Source organism: Talpa occidentalis, unplaced genomic scaffold (assembly GCF_014898055.3).
Source record: "Talpa occidentalis isolate TD23 unplaced genomic scaffold, MPIMG_talOcc4v2.1, whole genome shotgun sequence".
NCBI lineage: Eukaryota > Metazoa > Chordata > Mammalia > Eulipotyphla > Talpidae > Talpa > Talpa occidentalis.
Window position 1 is genome coordinate 23290434 of NW_026555331.1, and position 14603 is coordinate 23305036.

Consider the following 14603-nt stretch of genomic DNA (forward strand, 5'->3'; position numbering starts at 1 on the left):
TTAGTTACTCTAGTAACACTCACCTGGATGCTGTAATTATTATTTGATTCTCTGCAGTATATGTGTGCTTAAATAGTCACTATCAATGAAACAAAATAACAAATGATAATGAAACTAAATAACAAATATTCCTTGACCAAGTTCCTTTTTTTTTTTTTTTTTTTTTTTAATTGAGGCATGTTTTATTTATTTATTTGTTTGTTTGTTTGTTTTATACATGCACTGGGTACAGTCAGAAGCACGGGAGGGTGAGAGAATTCACCAGAGCCAGAGCGGGGAGCAGAGCAGGCAGAAGGACCGAAGTACACTGCTGAGGGGAGCAGCGGGCGGCAGGAGAGGTCTGCGCGCCATGTGGGACCCTCCTCCGGTGGCCGGGGAGCAGCCGGGGATCGAACCGGCTCCTCGGGCGCGGGCAGCTTCGCAACCCAGCGCTCAACCGCTGCGCCACCGGGGAGGCCCTAAGTTCCTTTTTTTAATATTAGAAGTCATTCTCTAGCCATTCTGTGAACAATTTTATGTAAAATACATGAGCTCAGGCATATGGGCTAAGTTGATACTGAAGAATTTTTCTTTTAAAAAGTCAGAGGTTAATATATCACAATTGCTATTCAACTCAGCTCAATCCTAGGCTTCAGAATCAATTTCTTAATTATTTTGCATTATCACCACTATTTAAATTATTCATTCACGTACTTTGTAATCCTATTCCTTTTCTAATATTTCTAACATTATATTTCATTGCCTATTAAACACATCCATGAAGGTACTACAGATGTTTCAGTGACGCAACAAATCCAAAATCTAAATTATCTTCACTTCCTTGAAGTGCGATTCAAATTATGCCGTTTTATTTACCCAGTAACATCTCAGACAAGAAGTTGGCCATTGAACAAGCCCAGGATTCTGGAGGTAGACAACCTGAATACATATTTATACCTTTTCTTCCTTCATTTCTATATCTTGAATACCATGAACTCTTCACCCAGTATACAAATATAGATGAACTCTAATAGTAATACTAAAGATGAGTTTCTCTCTAGTCCTTAATCTTATTTATGCAATAAGTCATAAGTGTAAATGACAAAGTGATGTTCCATGTTGTGGAAAATTACTGATCTGTTTTTTCTCTGTTCACCTTCAAGAAATCTCCATTTAAAAAGAAGTGACAATATAATTTCTTCTAGTCTGATCTCATCTGAGTCATAGTTTCATCTCCAGCAGCTCTACCCTAAAAAATATTTACCCTCCCTTCAAGGGTGCACTTTCAAGCCCTTTTAACATCCATCTGCTTGTCATCCTGCTTTCCAAACTTTCCTCACAGAATCACAATCTTCACCTTCAATTGTTCTTTTACTACTATGAATTCTAGATTGCATTCTGCAAAATTCATTCTATTTTGTATTGCAGTTAATGGTGAAGAAGATGTGATCTTAGTAAACTTTTACATGTTTAACATTGCATTATGTCCATTTTAAAATTTTTACATTTTTTATAGATTAGTCATTAACTAAAATGTTTTTGTATCATATTTATGAAACATTTGTATTGTTTCTTTTAATGAAATGGATCAAATTTTCTTTCACTATAGCTCAGTATTTCAGAGGAAAGAACTTCATTTAGGTTATAAGACAGGTCATTGATAAAATACCTACTTGATATGAAAATTGCACTGAAGAATTTGAACAGATGCCAATATGCTAGCACAGATCATTGCATAATGGATATGGGCACAAGTCAAGATGAAAAGAGTATGGAAGTAACATAAAGAAGACTAGTATTACAATTAGAAAAAAGATTTGAATGTCTACATATTTCCCATATCTCAAGGTTCAAATAGCATCAAAAGAAAGAAATTGTACCATTATTTAAACTAACATTTATTCAAATATACCATGCATACCATGTATTATTTAGACATAACAATTTATTTAAAAAGAGGGAAAGAGGGGCCTCCCTGGTGGTGCAAGGAGTTAAGTAAATCTCAGCACTATGAAGCAATCTGCTACCACTGCAGTGAGTTTGATCCCTGACCAGGGAGCTGACCCATATAGCTCAGCAGACCGCTCCTGTCTCTCCTGCTGCTCCCCACAGCAGTGTATTTCAGTCAATCTGCCTGTTCTGCTCCCACTCTGTCTCTGGTGAATTCCTCTCACCCCCTGTACCTCTGGCCTACACCCCAGCTTTGTATGCATAAATAAATAAAATAAATCTTTAAAAAGAGAGAAGGAGAAAAGGAATAAAAATAACATATATCAAAGGGTTTGTCAGAAATTGTATGACATTTTAACTTTGAGGAGTTTTTAAATAGTCAATGAGATTTAGAGATGTTTGTCAAATTAGTAGTACACCATTATAGATCATACCAATATCTCAATTTTCAGAGAGACATGGCCAAGATAAATGCTATAATGTATCAGTTGTTGCTTGTATTCTTTTGGAACTAACATGAGACAATAAAGACATTGAAATAGTGATGACTGTTACTATCTTTGAAAACAATATGAAGTATCTTCAATAAAAATGCACTTAATTTCATAATAGCCTTTCCTAATATCAGGAATTTTAGTCAAGGCTAATCCAGTACAACTTATTTCCACAGTTTTTAAAATGTTCTCCCTTTCACATATATAATACATTTGCATATTCCTTGGAATATTTTCACATAGATTTATATTTTTTCTCTTTGATGTAAGATTCTGCCTATTTCATATGTCACTCAATAAAACATGCCATAAAACACTGATACAATGCATGCTGAGTAGCAGTAACTTAAGAAATATTTTGGTAGGCTGTGGGCAACTGGTTAGATAGAAAGTAGTTGATAGATGACGATTGTGCAGAGAGAATGACACATCTATTTATTACTGTATGTGCAGTGTGCAGGACAATTAGAATTCATTCTGATGAATCTGATAAAGAAATACATGACCTACCAAAGTGCATGTGAAATGTAATCAAAGACTAGGTGTCAACAGCAATAGACTCCAAATATAGGTACACATCAGAATTACCTGGAGATATTTAAAAATAAAAATGACTTTTAAGTTCTATCTTTAATGTAAGAAAAATTGGAAGTGAGACTGTGGAATGTCCATTAAAGGAAAAAAATACCACCACACTATAGTCCGTATGGTGGAGTACTAAGGGTTCATGGGTGGTGGGTGTGGTGTGATAACACACATCTGTAGTGTTGTGAACCTATACTTTTGAATCATATATAGTGTTGTGAGCCAAAGGTGAATCAATAAAAAAATCAAATACATAACATTTAACTTAATAAAATAATTTTGCAGTATTCATTAAAATTAACCAGAAATGCTATTAAAGAAGAGAAAGAAAACAACAGTAAATATTCCCATAGAATGCTGAGCAGCCAATCAACTGGCTGTTATTTTAGAACTGTGATTCTCAGAATATCTGAGCCCAGTATAAGCAAAAGGAACAATGGAAGAAAGATATCTTTAAATAAATGCATCTGAGAGTTTAGAGGAGAATAATGTTTTCCTAAAATTCTAATATTTTGGGGGGATGCCTGCAATACATCAACTATTTAGCATAACTGTTTCATTCCACTGCTCAAGAATTGTGAATAATTTGGAAATCAAAACCTATGGATTTAAGTGATCACTCATGGCATGCTTTTGATTTAAACAACATTCCATCTAACTTTCTAGAATAATACTTCTCTTCAAAAGATGTAATCAAGACCCTTAAATGATGGGTAAGTTTCAGAGACACTGGAACAATTACAAGACTATCAAACATATTTTCTCTTTCATCTTGCCTTCCATATTATAAGGAGTTTCTAAGTAAAGGGAAGAGAGAATCTTATGAGAGGACTTTTTTTTTTTTTTTTTTGGCTTGTATTTTACATCCTTGTATTTCATACATAGCACTTTAAGGAGAAGATAGCAGCTGCCATAAAGCCAAGTTTGCTTTCTTAATCCTTCTGCCCTGTCTCTTCCTCCTAGTTAGGCATGATTAGAGGTGGTGTTTGTAACTAGGGTCATATTTGTTAGTCTTTTTATTTTATTTTATTTTTTGCTGCTAGAAATTTGTCACATCTGTGATTGGCACTAATTAGAATATCTAAAGTCTAAAAAGACTTCTAATTACCATGATAACCTAAGTTAAAAGAGAATAGATTAACGATGTTATTAAAATAAAGAATTTTAAATGTATCTTTTTCTCGATAGATCTTTTCATATGAAAACAACAGAAGGAAAGCATACATACACTGTATTTTTACAAAGTCATAAGAACAGTGTATCTTTATATTCTATTTTAAATCATTTGTGAAGACAAAGTAGTTGCCTTAATTATACATATATTTAAAATTTACCTTTTGTATACATATATAATAAAACATACACACAGAGACATGACACATATGATATATAAATACCATATCATTAGGTTAATTCATAATATAATATTTTGCATTGCAAAAATTGATAATTTTATGTGTGTCAAAAAATGTGTATGTAGAAAATATACTTCAACAATTTTGGAAGTATGAAGGTAGTTTCAAACATATTTCTTTTAAACTCCTTAATATTATAGTGACATTAATTTAAAATAAATACTAGTCACTCTTTCTTATTAGCTTTTACAAAGTAGATGACATTTAGAATTCAATGTAGAAATAAAGGGCAAAGGTATTATTTTAAAGGCTCCTATAACTCTTTTCTTCTGGATCTAAAATAGTATCTTACTAGACTAAGAAATGAAAAATAATAAGTTTTCAATTTTTCAGAAGTTGGAGATCAAGAAGTGCACAAATCCTAAAGCATATTTACTTCTTGCATAAACATTAATTAAAATATCACATCATCTTTAATACATATATATGTTAATGTGCCATTATATAGTTCACAACTGTGACACACAGAACATAAAATGACCCCTACACTATTCTGCTTTGTCGTTTTCATGCCTTTGTATTATTCCCTCTCTTTCATTTTGGTCATGAAATATGACTTGTTTCTAACCAACAATACAAGGCAAAAATTATCAAAGATCACTCTTATGTTTATGTTATATTTTATAAGATTCCATTCCACTAGCAGATTCAGGCTACAAACTTTCTCCTTAGGTGACTTTGGAGAAGTAAGTTACTGTGGTGCAAAAGAACGCATAGAAGCGCTCCGTGGGGAAAGAACTATAGGAAGCCTCTAGAACTCATAGCCTGTATTGGACAACATCCATTAGGAAATCAAGATCTTAGTGCTACAATTGCAAGGGAAATGTTGCTCACAACCTGATAAGCTTAAAGAAAGACATATCCAGGCCTCCCCAGTGGTGCAGCGGGTTGAGCGCAGCCCTGTGAGGCTGTCCACAGCCTTTGCAGCATGTGTTTGATTCCCAGCCAGCCAGGGAGATGCCCACATGGCATGGCAGACCTCTCCTGTGTCGCCTGCTGCCCCCTCAGCAGTGTCTTCGGTCCATCTGCCTGTTCTGCTCCTCGCTCTGTCTCCGGTGAATCCTCTCACACTCCCATACCTCTGGCCTGTACCCTACTTCTTGTATAAATAAAAATAAATCTTAAAAAAAAAGAAAGGCATATCCATCATTGGTTAAGCCTCCATAAGAAAACCCAGTCCTGACCAACATGTTGATTGCAACTTTGCAGAGGTCTCCATTAGAGTCCTGATCCACCGAAATTTCAGATAATAAATGTTATTTGATTAAGCATGCTAAACCTGTGGTAATATGCTGCACAGCAATGCACACCTAATAAATATACTGACAGAAACAAAAGTAACAGAAAACTACAAATAAGACTACAAAAATAGTTAGTCTTATAAGGCATTTTATATAATACTATGGGAAGAATTTTTGGAAAAATGTAATTGTGTCCCTACATAATATTTATTTATTTATTTATTTATTTATTTATTTATTTATTTATTTATTTATTTATTTTTTATTTATACAAGCACTGGGTACAGTCAGAAGCGCGGGAGGGTGAGAGAATTCACCAGAGCCAGAGCGGGGAGCAGAGCAGGCAGAAGGACCGAAGTACACTGCTGAGGGGAGCAGCGGGCGGCAGGAGAGGTCTGCGCGCCATGTAGGACCCTCCTCCGGTGGCCGGGGAGCAGCCGGGGATCGAACCGGCGCTGCAGAGGCTGCGGGCAGCTTCGCAACCCAGCGCTCAACCGCTGCGCCACCGGGGAGGCCCCCTACATAATATTTAAAACACATTTTGAGATATTAGAATACAAATACATATTTTATCTTTTAATAATTTTGTATAGAATTTTCTATATTTTGCAAATGTATTACACAGATATGTATATGACTTCTATTATAGGCAATTCTAATAATATCCAAAATAATACAATCAGCTTACCATGGACTTATAAATACATCATATGAAACTCATAATAATTTTGAGAAGTAGGCAGGAAAGATATTATTTTCATAAAAAAGTAGATAAATAAGAATTCTAAGAAACTAATGCATTGTGTTCCCACAAAATTTAGGTATCCTTATAAATATGGTAATAGGGTCAGTTTGAATGTCCTCAGGCATTATATAATGCTGCTAAATTTTATGATAGCTGAAATTTAGTTGAATTAAAAATAAACTTGAGATAACTAGGGATGAGGGAAGGTCCTTTAATTGACATGTTAGCAGCATGGGAATTGTATTCCCTGTCATTGTAATCTAGTAGATATAATCCCAGGAATTCTGACAACTTGGAAGCTGATTTTGAGAATACCCTGGTACCTGGTAGCTATTTTAAATACAAAAGATGTTTTAATCATTATTCATTCCCTCAACTGTTATTTTTTGACTGCCAATCAGATGAAATTCATAATGTAAGTCTGAGACACTATGCCTTTTTATTTGGTCTAGCAAATGTATCTTTATATTTTCTCACTATAATTTTGTAGTTGGAATCCTAAAATCCAGCAAAACTAAATAAAGAGAATAAGCCTAACCTATTGTTTTGGAACATGCTTTCTCAGTCACTCATTTATTTTTCAACAATTGAATTCAGTATTGTGAGCTGCACTGAGGGATACCTCTTTGGTTAATCTGGACAGACTTAACTACACTGATAAACTGAAGTCATGTTTCTAATGCTGAGTAGCAGACATTATAGGGAAAAATAACTTTAATGCATTTTTAATAACTAACATATTTATTATTTTAATATACCCCTGGCCTATATACTGAAACTACTTTATGATTAGCTAAAGAGAAAAAAATACTCAAAAATGAAATCATGACTCCTCTGAAAAATATATAAAATATATAATAAAATTCAATGAATTAATCAGTAAAAACAATTTTAGTGTTTGGGGAACATACTCTGTTTATAATTATTCTGTGATAGTAAAAAAATATAATGATATCAAAATACTAGTTTATAATTGAAAATAATAAATTATCTTTTATCATATGAATTAGGAAACATTTCAAAGGAGATGAAATTTTTAACTTTCCATTTACAGAAATAATTAACATTATTTTTTATTTTTACTGAATATTTTTGAGTACAAGAAAAATTATTCTGGCCATACTATAGTTTTGCAATTAAAATATAAAATAAATAAATATCTAATGGTTAAATTGGAAAACAGTGGAAAAGACCTGCAATTTAACCATTAGTTATTACTTTTTATGATAATGACATAAGAGTATTTGGGAAACAAAAAAGAAAATTTCTCCTTTAGGGAATGAAATTTTTCATCAAAATATATTGGTTATATTTGGGCTTTGGGTGTTGATTGGAATTTTCCAGATAAGTCAATAGAGCATTCCGCAGATACAGAAACATGGGATAAAAATAAGAAATGTGAATGTTGTGAGTAAAAATCATGGAAGTTAAAGAACAAAGAGCAAGTATAGTTGGATTAGAGCAGAGGAGGGTGATGCATTATACAAATAATTTGATAAGTGACCTGATAAAAGCAATGTTAGGAAATGAATGTGATTAGTGATGGTGATAGGGTTATTGAATGAAGGAGGGGGCTTGAATATAAAATGTTTAAGATCACTGAATAGGCTACAAATATAAGTAGGAGACCATAAGGTAATAACTTAAGGTGACAATGCCGAGAACAGTGTTGGCAGCACAAATGAAAAGATAAAAAATTCATAAAAGGCTTGAATCCATAAGACATAATAATTTAGTACAAATCAGATATTTCTAATTCAAACATTATTGCCAGCTGAAAAACAGAACATATGAGGAGAAACCAGTTTGCTGGTAGAGATTATTATTGATTTCTTTCACTTTCCACTAACATATTAAAGAGAATGTTTTCAAGGAAATACTACTGAAACCTGCCTGTACTGGATGAATGAAAAATAAAAAGTTATTTATAAGATGTCCAATATATGAACTCATATAACAAACTAATATTGCTTTATTTAAAGCAGAAAGCATGGTACCTGACTATTCCTGATCTTTATCTCCTGCCATAAAGACCTAATTAACAATAAAATAGGGGCAAATCTCATGCATAGGTAAATACAATCCACATTTCTTTCCATTTTTCCATCCTAAGTTCTGTGTCCACTCTAACTATTAAATAACAAGACTGTGAGTGAAAAAAAAAGAAGAAAATTTGCATTAAAATAGATTAATTATTTATTTACTTACTTATTTACTTATACATAGAGAACTGGGGTAAAGGCCAGAGGTGTGGGGGGGTGAAAGCGTTCACCAGAGGCAGAGTGGGGAGCAAAACAGGCAGATCTACTATAATACACAGCTAAGGGGAGCAGCAGGCAAGACAGAAGAGGTCCACAGTGTCATGTGTGGATTTAACTCAGGCTGTAGTGGTGACAGCATGATAGTGCTAAGACTTAACCCCTATGCCACTAGGGGGGCCCCAGAGTGAAAAATCTATCCATCAAAGGACATATGGCAGGATCAGGAAATATGAATAAGATGGAAGAGGAATAGATGAGGTTAAATGATATTTTGTCTTTAGTATTACTTTTTATTCATATTAAGAGCTTATAAGAAAGTAGAGCTAACCTATTACAAAAACTGGTGATTCCATATTAACTGGATCCAAGCTGAGTTTCATAATCCAAGTTGAGTTTCACATTTTTGTGAAACATTGTGTATATGTGTGTGTATGTTTATTTATACATGTTGTTTATGTGTTACAATTGAGAATATACTGTATAAAACAGTATACATAACTTTATTGAGATATAATACTGTAAAATTCACTTGTTTTAGGTACAAATTTCAATGATTTTTGTAAATTGACAGAATTACAAAACTAGCACTAAATTCCAAATTTGGAAGATTTCCATCAGCTCCAAGCAATTCTTCCTGTTCATTTAATCCTCTATGTCCCCACCCACATCCAGACACTTATAATCTATTTTGTGTTCATGCACTTGCCTTTTCCAAGAGTTCACACATATAAAATCCAGATTTTTTTTTCACTTAGCATAGCTTTTTTGAGGCTCTGTTCTATCTCACAGCAAAATACATTTTTTTTTCAATAAATTTTGGCAGTCAGATGAGGCAGTTTATTGGTTTTTCTGGAATCAAACACTGACATACAAATGAAGTGAAAGAGTGTCTTAGAACCGACACCAATGGAAAAAGGAGAGACATAGTAGTTTAGGCATGGAATAATTTGGATAGCAATGCTTACCACAAAAAGTGTTGATGAATCCAGGGAAAAGTTTGTCAATTAATATTGTCCTTAAAATTGTTCTGTGTTGTCAGCCTGGAATGAAAAGACCTTAGTACCCTCACCTTGCTCAGTCATAGGTAGTGGGCTTCCCAGTGGTGGACTTGGACTTGCTTGTCACAGCTGGAGAGTCAGTCATTCATGCCAAGGGGACACGAGCAGCATAACTTCATGTCTACTCACGTAGTTTTATAAAATCATTTGCTGAAAATTTGAAGAAAAGAATGGAGTCATTTTCTGCTTAGAAATAGAAATGGAAGCAATATTAATAATACAAACTTTGAATTGCATATTTTTACTACCAAGCCAGGTAGTGAATTATCACCCCTTTAGAATCAGACCTAGTTACCCGTATCTTGTTCCAGATTAATAATGAGCATTTTTCTTGGGTCTTTCAGTTTTTGACCTACCTCTAACCTCCATAAGTCAAGAATTGTGTTTAAATGATAGACTATGTACTAATTTATCAGTTTAGGAAATTGTTTTCTCTTTTTGTTTTGACAAAAACTTTACCTTTGGTTACGTTGCTTTTTTGAATGATTTAACTTTACCAAAGGTGATTGTGAAATGGAACAATATCATAACTTATAATAGGAAATTCCCACTGGATAAACTCCTATCTAAAAGTGAGGAAATTATTTTGGGAAGTCTCTTTATGTCCTCTAATCTAACCTTACTATTTTTACTGTACTGAGGAAATAACTTTCTCTGGCAGATAGAACAAGTTCATGCAAGTCCCACAAAGTGTACAATAAGCCCCTGCCCATGTATTATTTATGAAGAAAATCTGGCTGTCTACACTTTAGCCTTCAAGACTTTCATTCCTTTTCAAACTTAACTTGTTTAAGATATCTTTTTTTATTCCTGTCTTTGAAAAATGCTAAAATCAAATGAAACACAAGAACACAGTTAAATTATTTATATTTTTATAGAATCATCAATCTTTAGAACTTTCCTGACAAGTAAATCTATAACAGAAGATATTAAACCAAGCATATATGAGATGTAAGGCACTTTGAAAAGCTAATGAGAAAAGAGAAATATTTTGATCTAGATGTATGTAGTATACATTTTCATGACATGATTGAAAATCAACTTTTGTCTTTCCCTACCTCATCAGGATGTGATCCAAGGAAATAACCTCAAAATAGCAGCTTGCCAATAAGATGAAATATTTTTAAAAGTTTTGTGAGTAGGGGTTATGTCATATCATTAATATTGAACTTCAGGACAGAGAATGCTTACTGTGACTGATTTTAGCCTAATCTGTAGCTCAATATTTCTATAGAATTTGCATTTTGAAATCAATAAATTGAGCCAAAGACATGTAGGAATTGTCTTTTTACTTACTATTTCTGGAACCTATGAAAACATGAATTAAGAGATTGTGATAGTAAAGTAGACTGTTTAAAACTAAAGACTTCTATGTGCAAGGAAAATTTGAAGCATTTTTTTTTTTTTGTTTTTCAACAAATAGTTTCTAAAAATGTTTCTATTATTTTAAGAAAATTCATTTAAAGCTCTATTATAAACTGTACATTGACTAAAAGAGAGAGTCATAGATAGTCGCTCCAGTGGGCAGAGACATTTCTAATACAGGGTCCTGGAAGTGTCACAGTTGCTAAGATTTTCCTACTCAATGAAAACAAACATCTTTTCAGTGAGAATTGTAACTCACAAGAAGTTCTCAAACTTTCTGTATTCTGCTATTCTCCTCTATTGAGTTTGTGTTTCTGAAAAATATCTGTTCATCTTGATTGATGTTTTTTGGAAATATGTGTCCCTGGAATATAAGAACATGTCCACTTTTCCAGGGATATCAACTTTTACTGCAAGTTTGTGAAAAATACATTACTTTAATATTTAAAATCCACATATATTATTTAAATTTATTGCATTAATGTTAAAATGACACTTCAAATACATTTTACACTTACCAATGTTACTTTGAGCTATAGCTCCAGAACCCAAAGGATCAAGTTCACTTTCCTCATTATACATCTGAAATCAAAGTTCCTGAAGCAAATTTTAGAAGACTAAGTCTGTGATAGATATGAAAATCCAGTTGCTCATGTTATATTTCCTTTTTTTGTACAAAACAAAAAGGATTTTAGAGTGACTCCTTGAGACCACAAGGTCTGTTTACTGCCTAGATCTCTACCACATTCAACGTTTAAAAAGGAAATTTTCAAAAAGTTAATAATAAGCAACACTTAAAATAACCTACTTCCTATTGTATAGGGATTAGTGTGACTCTTCTCAAGACAGAACAGAGGCAATGACGGTATACATGCATATGTGGGACCATATAGTGGACTTAGTGTGGAAAAAAAAGTGTGAAAGTAATTTTGGGTCATGTTGGTAGTAATAAAAGCTATAAAAGTTATATGCATTTTATGCAAAATTGAGCCAGCTTATACAGCCTGCTATTTTCATAATTTGTCTTCTTGAAATGTTGATACATATTCATTGCTGTATCTCTTAGTAATTATCAAACATTTATCTTTCATTGTTCTATAAATCTTCTCTTGCCAAAGGGAGAAATTGGGATTAGAAGTTTATTCTACAACTAAAATACAAAGCAAAAAAAAAAAAAAAAAAAAAAAAACAAGAGGTTTCTTTTCAAGAGCAATGTTTTTAAAACCTAGAGTAATCTTTTCAAGAACAAAGCATTTCAACAATGGCAAAACAGTAAGAGCAGGTGTGTGTCCTAATAAGTGTTCCTCCACCTGCAGGTGGTCCTAATATTTAAGGTCCACTATTCATTTTCACATAAAATAGCCCTAATAAAGGCTATCCACCTATCATGCACCATTACAAATAAATATTGACCCATTTTCATGTAGAAAAGTGGCTATTTTAGTTTTATTGGGTGGTATTATGTGGATTTCCAACTTGATGTCTTTCTGAGGGATTTAAATGGTGGCTTTTACTATAAAGAGAACCATATTATTTTCTAAGCTAAACATATTATTTTCCAAGCTCAGTCAGTTCACTTATAGATAATTTATCATTTAGCAATATTTTTAGTTTTCCTTTTTACCTTTTTAATATAAAAGCTCTTAAATATATAATTATTTAATTTTTCAAAAATATGTTGATAACCCATAAGTAGACTTTTGAAATCAATTGTAAGGTAGGGGAAAGGAATTTTCTTACATAGTAATTGAACTGCACAGATTTTCTATGTTAGTTTTCATAGGTACATCTTAATTTCATTATGAAATTGTCCTACATTGACTTTGTAAAACTCATCAAATTCACACACTCTAATGAGTGTGAAATCTAATAATAAAGATTCAGTCAACTAGCCTAATGTAACTTAGTGTGCTTAAAATCAGAAACAATCCTTTAATAATGACAAATTTTTTTAAATATTTTATTAAAGCTCACAGCAGTGAAACATTTTAAGTCTATTTTGACTTTGATATAAGAAAAGTCAAAATAGTGACTATCCTAAGCAAAATATACATTAAGTTAAATCTTTACTAATTACTTTTTCATAATTCCTTCTAACCTATGCTTTTTTAGAACAAAGATTTCAAATGATTTATGCCCCTGGCTCACTCTAGTTTGTGAATATGTTCAGGATTTTACTTCTACCATTTCCATCATCATTTTTAAATTTTTTTTAAATATCCTTATGGACCCATGATGGGCAGCACTGCCTGGGCATCATAACTAATACTACTGGAAGATGCACTATTTTGACTCAAAGAGATGTACCTCTGCTATAGAAGAATATTCTTCCCTGGAAAATAATAATATATATTTTACTAATAACTTAAAATATAAAGTATTTTCTCTTTTCTCAAAATGGCAATGTCAAAAATTTATTCAGCACCTTTCATTTTATATAAGAGTTTCACATGCATTAATTCCTTAAATTTTCAAGGCAACTCTCTGAGGTAGGCAGAGACAAAAACATCCTGTTTTATTAAAATGAGAAAAATAAGTGCAGAGAGTTTTATCTACTTGCTAGGTCCATACACATAGGGTGAAAAATCAAGAATTCACATATGGGTTTCCTGATTCTTTGCCCAGTATGCTTTTCATTGTACCATGCAATCTTTCAACTGAAATAGCAGTATGAGGTTAATGTTTAAGATTAAATATGCATGAAAAGAAAAAAAAAACAGCACAGAGAATGAGTTTGACAGTGTAAAAGTAGCAAAATATTTTTGCTTTCTAATAAACTGAAGATAGATACTGTGTAAGTGACACTAGCCATTGTTATGTTATAGTACGTGATATTAATATTTTGTTCTATGTATGCACTTTATATATTTCTAAAACTTGCTTTGGACAATATTTAAATCTAATATAGCATTTTCATGTTTCATATTGCCATTGCCATTGAAGATCTTTTTAGTTTTCTATCCAAAACCATTCTCATCCTTTCACCAGCTTCCTCCTACAACGTAAACTGAAAAGTTCAAAGTTCATTTTCTTAGTTTTCTTTACTTTGCGTGAAAACCAATCCATGAGAAGTGAATGAAAGCTGGCCAGGCATAATCTACAGGTATGTTAATGTCCTTATAAAAATGGACAAAGGTGACTGGAATTAGACTTTCCCATTTCTTCCATATTAATTTCTTGATACAAACAAAAGGTATGAGCTGTAATAGTCATCTTGCAGCCATGTGAGAAATATTAAAATAACAATGGATATTAACTTTAATATTTTTGAACTATGAAACCAACATGAGCAGTGCAATCTACTATTAGATTTCTTGGTACATCAGAAAAATAAATAAAATCCTATATCAATAGTATATTTAAGTTGGAGTTTCAATGTTGATTACAAATTAATATAAATAATAAAACTGAAAATTTTCAGCTTAATAAAACTGAAAAAAAAGGTTTGTTTACCTTTTCTTACCAGAGAATGTAGTCTTAATCATTACAATTGTTTTAAAATATTTACTT